Raw genomic sequence first — 6,000 nt, 5'->3', positions numbered from 1 at the left:
GAGAGTAATATGTTGATAAGGTTTATTGTTTACCTCCGATTCAGGCGGAGCCGGTACGAGTTCTCATCATGATCTCGAAAAATTCGGGATCTGTTGGGGAGGCCTTTAGAGTCGGTTATGTAGTGTCTCGGCTCATTAGCTCTGAGTTGGAACTTCGATTCTTTATTTCCAAACTGGATTAGGTGTCGAGGTGCCTCTACACCGATGTGGGTTTTGGGCCGAGGTGGCTGAATACCTGATCTTCGAATGTTGCGAACTAGGTTTTCTTAGCTGAGTTGTCACCCCTCGATAAGATCATGCCCACGTGTCCCCTTCTTGCTAGGTCGTGCCAAATCACCCTTCATCAATATAAAAAAAAAAAAAAAAAAAATTCATTGGGTTTTCTAAAAAACTTATGAAACTCTACACTTTTTTTGCCTCAACAAAAACCTTATTGTTTTGAAAAAAGGTGCAAATACCTTCCTTTTGTCAGCATTCCAAATAAAAAATAATAATGTAATGCATGAATTTTACTTCACTTCAGCCTTTTTACCTTTGTCCAAGAAGAGTAAGGAGAATTATTTTTTGAAAGTTGTCTAATAAAATAAACTAGTAGAGGGTAAAGTTGAAACTTTAAATTATATATGATAATGCACTAACAAGGATAATAGTATTTTGATAAGTTCAATGACTGTTACCGAAAAGCCAAGGGAGATGAGGTATTTGCACTTTTATAAAATTGTTATGAGAGGATAATTTTTTTTTATAGTTTTACCTAAAAATGCTATAAAAATAATAACAAACCAATAAAAATTCATAAAATTAGCATTAACATATAAAAAATAGGGCAACTTCCTTAAACTACCCCTATTGTTTACCTAATTGACTAATTCTATCCTTATTGTTTAACTATTGTTTTGCACAACCCCTACTGTTTCTAGCAATTGACTAATTACTCCCCTACCGTTAGGGTTCTGTCATAATCTACTCACAAGCCACACCACGTGAGTGTTATGTTTTGAAAAATGACAGTAATACCCTTATCTTCACCTCAACGGGTGTTGATTGTCTGAAAGATGCCGGTGCCTGTCTCTGATTATGATCTCTGTTCATCGTGCAAAAAAAAAATTGGTCTATATGTTCATTCTTTTTAAAGAGAAGATTTGCAGATTTGACAAAATCTGATCTCTATGAAAGCACAATCCAAATTCCCATCCTTGTAAAATCCAAATTCCTATTTTCTCCAATATCAGAGAGATGTCGGAGGTTGGAGGGAATGGGGATTTCAGATTTGCCTAAGGCTATGCTCAGGCCAAGACACTCTTTGGACCTCAAAGCCGGTGACACCATTGTTAAAGTCGTCTGACCGTCGGGGGAGGAGAGGAGGAGAGGAAAAGTCGTCTGACCTGAGGGTTTGGGCGCATGAGGGCACCCTTTGAGAATTGGGTTTTTGAGAACTGGGGGAGGATGGAATGGAGGAAAAAAGGATATCAGAGTTTCGCTGAGTGCACGGATCTACCCAGTTGGCCAGAGATATAAAAGAAAGTAACCAGTAAGAGAGATTTGGAAAATTCTTGATTAAAAAACTGCCGACAATGTTAAAGAAATTCGTGTATATTTAAACTTGAATTCATCTGTTACAGTAATACAGAAGATGAGAAGTATAACGACAGTCAGTTACCTTCTCAAAACAGAATTCTGTAAAATTAGATCCAAACTCAAATCTATCTCAATATTTACATCTGAATGAGAAAGTTCCTCAAAGAGAAGGAAGAAGAAACAAAGAAAATTCCAAAAACAAAACTTTGAAGAACTTGTGCAACCCGACTAAAAACAATCAACGCCACCAGAAAACATAAGAAGTTTGGAAAATCAATCATCCACAAAATACGCACTAGTTACTCGACTGAATAAAAAAAAGTAACAAATATGAGCAATTTGAAAACAAATGGACTAGAAATTGTTCTCAAGAGAGCTACCAACTCTACGAGAGAAATTTTTCATAAATTCAGCTGGCCAATCCATAGCCAGAAGTAAAAGCTCATAAACAAACAAAATTGGAAATTTGAGATAACAAAATTAAAAAGAAGGAAATACCTGTTAGTGAAGAGCATTCCGACACAAAAAGCTTCCAATACAAAGAAAATGGGTCCATTTCTTGGGCACAACGCTGCTCAAAGGCAGCTCTCCTTTGCTCTTCCAAAACATTTTTGTTCTTCTACAAGCTTATTACCTAAGAGGGGCTTTTTTTTAAGAAAAGCATCCAATTTTCAATAATTTACCCCGGCACTACATGGTTTTTACCTAAGTGGTGCATTTTTTCAAACAGTATATAGTTTTCACAAATTCACCACACTATAAGGTTTGTACATAGGAGGGGCCTTTGTCAAAAAGTATCAAATTTTCGTAAATTTACCACTACTCTGCAAGGTTTTTACCTAGGAGGGGCCTTTTTTTAAAGGTATCCAGTTTTTGCATATTTAGCCCTACTCTGCATAGTTATTACCTAGGAGAGGCCTTTTTTCAAAAAGTGTCATTTTTTTCCACAAATTTACTCTAACTCCTCAAATTTTATACTTATGAGGGGCCTTTTTTTCAAAAAGTGTTTAATTTCGCAAATTTACCCCAACACTACAAGAATTTTACCAAAAGTGATTTTTTTAAAAAGTTTCCAGTTTTCGCAAATTTACCACACTTTACAAGTTTTTATACTTAGGAGGGGCCTTTTTTCAAAAAGCTTCCAATTTTTGCAAATTTACCCTAACACTACAAGGTTTTCACCTAAGAGGTGTCTTTTTTCATAAAGTATCCAATTTTTGCAAATTTACCCCAATTTACTGGGTTTTTACCAACGAGGGTTTTTTTTAAATCCACTTTTCACAGATTTACCCTAACTCCGCAAGGTATTTACCTAGGAAGGGCCTTTTTTTTCAAAAAAGTATCTAGTTTACGGAAATTTACCACGACTCTACAACATTTTTACATATAAAGTGACTTTTTTCACAAACTATCCACTTTTTGTAAATTTACCCCAATTGTACAAGGTTTTTACCTAAGAGGGGCCTTTTTTCAAAAATATCCTGTTTTTGCAAATTTACCCTGACTCTACAAGGTTTTTATGTGGGAGGGTCTTTTCTTTTTAAATATCAAGTTTTTGCAAATTTACCCTGACTCTACAAAGTTTTTATGTGGGAGGGTCTTTTTCTCAAAAAGTATCCAGTTTTAGTTAATTTACCCCGACTCCGCAAGATTTTAACCTAGGAAGAGCCTTTTTTCAATAAGTGTCTAGTTTTCGCAAATTTACCCACCTCCGCAAAGTTTTTACAATGGATGGGACTTTCTTCACAAAGTATCTAGATTCTACAAATTTATCCCAACTCCGCAAGGTTTTTACCTAAGAGGGGCATTTTTTTTAAAATATTCGGTTTTTGAAAATTTACCCCGACTTTGCAATGTTTCTATGTAGGAGGGTCCTTTTATAAAAAGTATCCAGTTTTCGCAAATTTACACCGACTCCACAAGGTTTTTACCTAGGAGGGGCTTTTTTCAAAAAGTATATAGTTTTTATGGGTTTACCACGAGTCTGGAATGCTTTACGTAAGCGGGACCTTTTTTTGAAAAATATCAAGTTCCCACAAATTTACCTTAACTACGCAATGTTTTTATGTAGGAGGGGCCTTAATGCAAAAAGTATCCAGTTTTCGTAAATTTACCACGATTCCACAAGATTTTTACCTAGGACGAGCCTTTTTTTTCAAATGTGTCAAATTTTTACATATTTACCCCTACTCCATAAGGTATTACCTAGGAGTAGCATTTTTTCAAAGCGTATCCTGTTTCGCAAATTTACCTTGACTCCTTAAGGTTTATACTTAAGAGGGGCCTTTTTTCATAAAGTATACAGTCTTAGCAAATTTACCCCAACACAACAAGGTTTTTACCTAAGAGATGCATTTTTTCAAAACGTATCAAGTTTTCGCAAATTTATCCCACTACAAGGTTTTTGCTTTGGGGGTGATTTTTTCAAACAGTATCTAGTTTTCACAAATTTACCACAACTTTGCAACGTTTTTACCTAGGAAGGGCATTTTTTCAAAAAGTATCATATTTTCGGAAATTCACCCTGACTCCTCAAGTTTTATACTTAGACAACAAGGTTTTTACCTAAGAGATGCATTTTTTCAAAAAGTATCAAGTTTTCGCAAATTTATCCCACTACAAGGTTTTTGCTTTGGAGGTGAGTTTTTTCAAACAATATCTAGTTTTCACAAATTTACCACAACTTCGCAACGTTTTTACCTAGGAAGGGCATTTTTACAAAAAGTATCATATTTTCGGAAATTCACCAAGACACTACAAGGTTTTTACCTAAGAGGTGCCTTTTTTCAAAAAGTATCTAGTTCTCACAAATTTACCCCATTTTACACAATTTTTACCTAGGAGGGGAATTTAAAAAAAAAAACGTATCCACTTTTCACAAATTTACCCCGACTCTGCAAGGTTTTTAACTAGGAGGGGGGCTTTTCCAAAAAGTATCTAGTCTTCGAAAATTTACCTCGACTCCGCAATGTTTTTACATAGGATGGGACTTTTTTCACAAAGTATCAATGTTTTGCAAATTTACCTCAACTGCACAAGGCTTTTACCAAAGAGAGGCATTTTTTTAAAAAACATGTCGTTTTCACAAATTTATCCTGACTCCACAAGGTTTTTATGTAGCTAGGTCTATTTTTCAAAAAATATCCATTTTTAGTTAATTTACCCCGACTCGGGAAGGTTTTGTCATAGGAAGGGCTTTTTTTTCAAGAAGTATCTAGTTTTTGCAAATTTACCCAACTCCACAAGGTTTTTACAAAGGATGGGACTTTCTTCACAAAGTATCTAGATTTTGCAAATTTTCCCCAGCTCCACAAGGTTTTTGCCTAAGAGGGGCCTTTTTTAAAAAAATATCAAGTTTTTAAAAATTTACACTAGCTTCGCAAGGTTTTTACGTAGGAAGGGCCTTTTTGAAAAAGTATCCAGTTTTTACAAATTTACACTGATACTCGAAGGTTTTTACCTAGGAGGGGCTTCTTTCAAAAAGTATATAGTTTTTGCAAGTTTACCACTAGTCCGTATTATTTTTACGTAAAAGGGTCCTTTTTTGAAAAAATCCAATTTTCACAAATTTGCCTTAACTACACAATGTTTTCACGTTGGAGGGGCCTTTTTGCAAAAAGTATCCAGTTTTCGCAAATTTACCATGACTCCGCTAGGTTTTTACCTAAGAGAAGCATTTTTTTAGAACGTATCCTATTTCGCAAATTTACCCTAACTCCTTAAGGTTTATACTTAGGAGGGGCCTTTTTTTAAAAAGTATCCAGTTTTCACAAATTTACCTCAATACAACAAGGTTTTTACCTAAGAGGTGCCTTTTTACAAAAAATATCCGATTTTTGCAAATTTACCCCGCTACAAGGTTTTTACCATAGAGGTGCCTTTTTGGATATTTACCTCGACTCGAGAACGTTTTTACATAGGAGGGGACTTTTTTCATAAAGTATCCACCTTTTGCAAATTTACCCCAACTACACAAGGTTTTTACTAAGAGGGGCCTTTTTTTAAAAAAGTATTGAGTTTTAGTTAATTTGCTTCGACTCTACAAGGTTTTTATTTAGGAAGGGCATTTTTCAATAAATATCTAGTTTTTGCAAATTTACCCAACTCCGCAAGGTTTTTACAAAGGATGGGACTTTCTTCACAAAGTATCCAGATTTTCAAAAAACATCAAATTTGCAAGGTTTTTACCTAAGAGGGGCTTTTTTCAAAAAGTATCTTGTTTTCACAAGTTAACCATTAGTCCGGAATGTTTTTACATAAGCAGGGCCTTTTTGCAAATAGTATCCAACTTTCACAAATTTACCACGACTCTGCAAGGTTTTTACCTAGGAGGAGCCTTTTTTTTCAAAAGTATCATGTTTTTACATGTTAACCCCTACAACGTAAGGTATACTAAGGAGGGGCATTTTTTCAAAATGTATC

The 6,000-nt window shown here is 34.9% G+C and overlaps 1 long non-coding RNA gene across 1 annotated transcript; it reads right to left on the bottom strand.

The window, feature by feature from the left end:
* Positions 1 to 1,577: 1,577 nt before the first annotated feature.
* Positions 1,578 to 2,201, bottom strand: LOC148873571 (uncharacterized). Its single transcript, XR_016104775.1, has 2 exons — positions 2,077 to 2,201; positions 1,578 to 1,885 (listed from the first exon to the last, which is right to left on the bottom strand). It is a non-coding gene; the product is annotated as an uncharacterized LOC148873571 (long non-coding RNA).
* Between the last annotated feature and the right edge of the window lie 3,799 nt (positions 2,202 to 6,000).

The sequence above is a fragment of the Nelumbo lutea genome, chromosome 1, assembly GCF_056320005.1.
Source record: "Nelumbo lutea isolate HS-2025 chromosome 1, American lotus-T2T, whole genome shotgun sequence".
Classification (NCBI taxonomy): domain Eukaryota; kingdom Viridiplantae; phylum Streptophyta; class Magnoliopsida; order Proteales; family Nelumbonaceae; genus Nelumbo; species Nelumbo lutea.
Note: the sequence above shows the minus strand (reverse complement) of the source record. Positions and strands in the feature narration are given on the sequence as shown.